Here is a 5,303-nt window from a genome sequence, read left to right on the forward strand (position 1 = left end):
AGGTGTGACACCAAGGGATGACAGTGTGTGGGGGGGGTGACAGTGGAGGTGACAGTGGGGGGTGACACCAAGGGGGTAAGACACAATCCAGCAGGGCCACAAGTGATACCAGAGTGCCCCAGTGGCAAGTAGTGCCCCCAGCGCACCCCAGTGAGCCCAGGGCAGTTCATCCCAGTGCATCCCAGTGCACTCCTGTGAGCCCAGATCACTGCAGCCCCATGCATCCCAGTGAACCCCAGCACCTCCCAGGGCACTCTCTGCAATCAAAACACTGCATCCCAGTGCATCCCATCACATCCCAGTGCACCCAAGCGGCGCAGCATCTGAGCTGTCCCCAGTCCCACTGTGCTCAGGATGGGGGTCCCACTCCCCTGGGTGCCCGAGGCTCTGCACCCCAACCTGCCACCAGCATGGGAGCAACTGGGGAGGACTGGTGGGCCTGTGGGTGTCCCCCAGGCTGGGATCCCCCCTGCAGCTGGGTGGGAGCTGTGAGCAGGGAGAGCCAGGCTCCTTGGAATCACCTGGGAGGATGCTGGGAGGGAGTGGAAGGCCCCTCAGCATCACCTGGAGAGGAATGTCAAAGAAAAAAGGGGCCCTCAGAATCACCATCGGGGCTTTGAAGGGGATGGAAAGGCCCCACCGTGGGGCACAGTGGGGCAGAGCCAAACCCCACAGGGAAATGGGGATGGGGTGCAGAGCCAAACCTGCCTGACACCCCTATATCCACCAGAAATCCTGCTCAGCCCCCCCTGGATCCCAGCCCAGCTGATGGAGCAAAACCTCCCACGGAAAGAGGAGTTACAGTGGCACAAAGGTGGGTGTCCACAGGCCTGGGACACCCCCTGGGACACCCCCCCTTGCTGAGCCCACAGGACACCCCCTCGCCATGACCCAAGGCCAGACCCAGCCCCTCCCCCTGGGGCAAATCCCGGCCTTTTTTGGCCGTCTCAAGATGTTGCTTTTTCACCCCGATGCGCCGTTCCCATGGCAACTGGAGGGCCCGGCTGGGTAACCATGGCAACGAGAAAAGCCCCATCCCGCTCAGGCAGACACCTTGTGTTTCCCCACCATCACCCAGAGACCCCCAAATCTCCCCGAGGTGCGGGGTGGTGCACCCGTATCCCTCCAGGGGATGAAGAATCACGGGCAGCACCATCCTCCTCCTCCTCCTCCTCTTTCTCCTCCTCCTCCTGCAGCCTTTGGCCTAGGGTGGGGTTACACAAATCACCCCCCCTCACCCCAGTTTTGGAGTCATCTCCCCCTCATCGTGGTGCCTTAATTAGGAAAAGTAATTAACGTGGCCCTGAGCGCCGGTGTCCGGCTGCATCCCTGGCAGAGCCTCCACAGGGAGGAGGGTTCGAATCCCAGCGACCTCGTGGCGGGGTCTTTGTGCCCAGCGGTGCCAGAGCCGGGCAGGCATCCTCAGGCAGTGGGGCATCCCGCTGGGAACGGCCAGAGCATCCACCGGGAACGGCCACAGGGACGCAGCTCCTCCGGCTCTGCCCGCGGAGCCGCCCCGCACGGAGCCCTGCGGAGGTGCCTGCGCTCGCCACATCCCTCTGACCCAAAAACGCGTTCCCAGGGAAAGGGAGATCTGTGCCCGCCAGCTGGCACTCAGCGGTTCCTCCCCGGGCAGCGGGAATGCTGCTCCGGAGCCTGCCCTGGCCCCACTGCGGCTCCCAAGGCAGCGGGAGAACAAGGGGGTTTGTTCCCGTGTCCCCGGGGATGAAGCACAGCTCCCTCCCTCAGCCAGCGCCGGCTCTGCCAGCGGCGCGGGTGACGCGCCCGGGTGACAAAGGACTCCCAGGAGTCTTTTCAAAGAGCCCTTGGAAAACCCCTGCGACGCCTCGTCCGTCACCCCTGCCCGCTCTCCCCCGGCCCCCCAGATCCCCCTGGCCCCTCCTGCCCCAGCACCACCCCAGCGCCCCAACACGACCCTGGCAGCACCGAGTATGAACAGATTTAGGATGAAAGAGCCTGGTTTTTGTCACTGAAAAGAGCCCCCACCGCCCACTCTCACCCTCTGCCAAGTGCCTGGAGCGAGACAGAGCGACGCGAGGGCCAAGGGTCGGATTCTGACCCTCCACGTCCCGTTCCCCTCCACCACCCGCCTCTCCCCCACCACTGCCTTCCAAGGAGATGCCAGCAAAGCAGGAAACAGCTCCAGAGCTGCCTTAGGGACACAAGCCAGGGTGTCCCAACCCCCTGCACCGAGGCGCTGCCACCCTCCTGCAAGGTCCTCACTGGTGCAAACCCTCCCCGGGCATGGCCAGATCCTCCTTTCCTTGTCTCTGATGGCCAGACAGGATGCAGAGATCACTAGACCCCATGGGCAGCAATGAGGAAGAGCCCCCAAGGTCCAGGTGTCCCCCTAAAACCACTGAGATGCCAGGTAGGCACAGGATGGGGTTCCCCAGCCCCTCACAATGCCCAGGCTCTGCCCCCACCACTGTGCCGGGCCCCTGGTGCCCCTTCCTGGGCATCCTAGGGAGCCAAGCTCCATCCCCCTCCCCAGAGACACCGAGAGGTGCCAGCTGCCCTGGGGCACATTCCAGAGGCCAGGATCCCTGGATCCCTGGTCCCCAGCCCGGTTGCTGTGGTGGGAAGAGGCACTGGGGCGGCCGGCGCCCTGCAGACATTCCCGCTGAATAATGCAAGGATCTGAATCAATATTTCAGCTCATTTTCAAACTTGGTGACACAAAACTGTCTCGGAACTCTTTTTTTTTTCCCCCAGCTCAGCACTGTCTCCCTGCATCTCCCCGAGTTATTTTTAATGGGGAATCTGCATGAGACCGAATTTTGTGACATCCCCCTGCCTTTAATCACGGGCTGGATCCAGCTGCTATCACGACAAGCACTCGGCATCCCGGGCAGAAAGGCAGCTGGGGAATGGCTGTGCCTTGGCAGGGTCTGTCTCTGGGGTGCAGGAGGGTGCTCAGCACCCAGCAGGATGGGGCTTTTGGGGCACAGAGGGGCCATGAGAGGTGATGGCCCAGCCCAGACGGGTTAAAGGCCAGGCTGGATGAAGCTCTGAGCAACCTGGCCTAGTGAAAAGTGTCCCTGCCCATGGCAGCAGGGTTGGAATGAGATGTCCTTTAAGGTCCCTTCCAACCCAGACCACTCCATGACTCTATGATGGGCACATTGGGATCCTGGTACCCGGCCATCCCCCAGCCCTGGCGGTGCTGGGATTTGGGGCAGGCCCAGCCACACCCTGCACATTTGCTTCCCCCAGCCCCAGACGGTGCATTCTCGAGAACCATCATTTCAACCAACTGGTTCTTCCAGCCCCAAGACGCCCGGAGCCGGGATGGCACCCGAGCGGCACGGCCGGAGCCTCACGCACCCCTGTGCCATGGGGCAGGCAGGGAGGGAGGCCAGGAGCACCCCACGGCCACTGCTGACCTGGTGGCACCTGTCCCTGTGCCAGGTGCTGTCCCTGCTCCCCAGTGCTCCCAGCCTGAGCCCCCACAGGGTGCAGAGCCCAGCGCTGGGGCTGACTTGGCTATGGGTTAGGGGCTGGCAGGGGCTGGCGGGGCAGAGAGGGCACCTCAGGAGTTGCCACCCTCAAGCCCACCTCCACCAGCAAGATAAAAGCCAGGCCCTGGGTTTCCCTTGGAGCAAGAGCCAGGAACAGCCCGGCCAGGGCTCGGCAGGGGCCCCTCAGCATGTCCCTGTTTGCTCAGGCAGGAGCAGATCAAAGGCACCCGGAGCAGGAGGAGTTGAGGACAGACCCCAGCAAATGCAGATCAAAGCCCCTGATGGCCGTTTGGCCCCAGTGAAGAAGCAAATCCTGGCTCTGGTGCCTGGAGCCACCACCCTAAGCAAAGTCCTCCATCCTCCCTCCCCAGCAGGCCTGGAGTGGAGTTCCCACCACCCCCCTCACCAGCACTTGGAGAAGGAGCCGATGGCCACGGTGGGAACATCCCTGTCTTTGTTTCTCCTGCCCATCCCCATTCCTTCCCCAGGGCTGTGACCTGGGCATCACTGTGGTGCAGCAGAAGGAGGAAACACGGAGCAGTGACCCACCGACCGCAGCGATGGGGCTGTCCATGGACACCACCAGGGCAAAGGAGCAGCCCCAGCAACATCATCCAGGTGGGAATCCCAAACCTCCCAGGGCAAATTCCTCCCTGGAGTACAGCCAAGGGCATTGTTCTACCAAGGAGCCATTTAGGCCTTAATTAAGCATTTTAATGTCACCCAACCCATGATTTAGAGGAGCCCAGTCATCCCTTAACCCCAGCGCTCAGGGTATGAACTGCCCAGGGCGAGCCTGGAGAGGACAAAGCCTTGGCAGATCCAAGCCACCACCCTGGTCCTCACACACCAAAAGCCACATCCCTTCCCCATCCTATCCATCCCCAGTCTCGCTGGGGAGCAGCAGGGTACAGGGATGACCCCAAGACCATCTCAGCCACCGCGGGGGGAGCCCCATCGACCCGTCCCTGAGGGGGATCCACTGCACAACGGGGCGCTGACTTACCTGCGACCCTGACAACAGCCCTCTCAGCCGGGTCCAGCACCGAGTCCTGGCTCTTCCTCTTCCTCTGCTCATGGAGGGGTAAATTCCAGGGCAAGGTGTCCCCGGGCGGGCAGGGGGAGAGGCTGCCCGAGCGCTCGCTGCGGTAGGAGCGCTCGCTCCGGCACGACCGCTCGCTCCGGCACGACCGCTCGCTGAGGGTCTCCTCGTCGGAGGACGACATGGCCCAAGGCACAGGCAGGAGGGCGGGCAGGACGTCCCCACGGGCAGCACCCTGCAGAAGGAGCAAACAGCGCGTGACACCGGGCCACTGGTGGGGCCCTCCCTGCCACAGGTGCTGGGGGCGGTGGAGAAGGGACCATCCCACCCTGGACGTCCCTGCCCTCAGCCCCTGCCCAAACGCCCTCTTGGTCAGGTGAATCAGCCCTGCCGAGGCTCCTAAACGCTGCCTCAGTTTCCCCCTGGCTGGTGTGACAGCTGGGATTCCCGGGGACGGGGACAGTGGCACGGCTGCCCCTCCACCAGCAAAGCCCACACTGGCATCCCCAGCACCGGTTCACTCCCACAAAGCCAAGTCCAGCCTTTTGGGTTCGGTTTCTTTGTGCTCGGCACAAGACGAAGCAGCAGACCGGCACTGCCCTTTGTACCTGCAGGTTTTTCCCCTCTGAGAATGGGAATGGCTTTAAAAATCCTATTAATCATGGCAGGGGAAGATGGTAGGGCTTTCTGGAGCACGCCGGGAGTGAGCTGTGCCGCGTACACACGCTGGGCAAATAAGCACTTTGCATGAGACATATTTAAAATAAATCTCATTGTGT

The sequence above is a fragment of the Empidonax traillii genome, unplaced genomic scaffold (assembly GCF_003031625.1).
Source record: "Empidonax traillii isolate 1590-97213 ecotype Southwest subspecies unplaced genomic scaffold, ASM303162v1 scaffold1160:size199357, whole genome shotgun sequence".
NCBI lineage: Eukaryota > Metazoa > Chordata > Aves > Passeriformes > Tyrannidae > Empidonax > Empidonax traillii.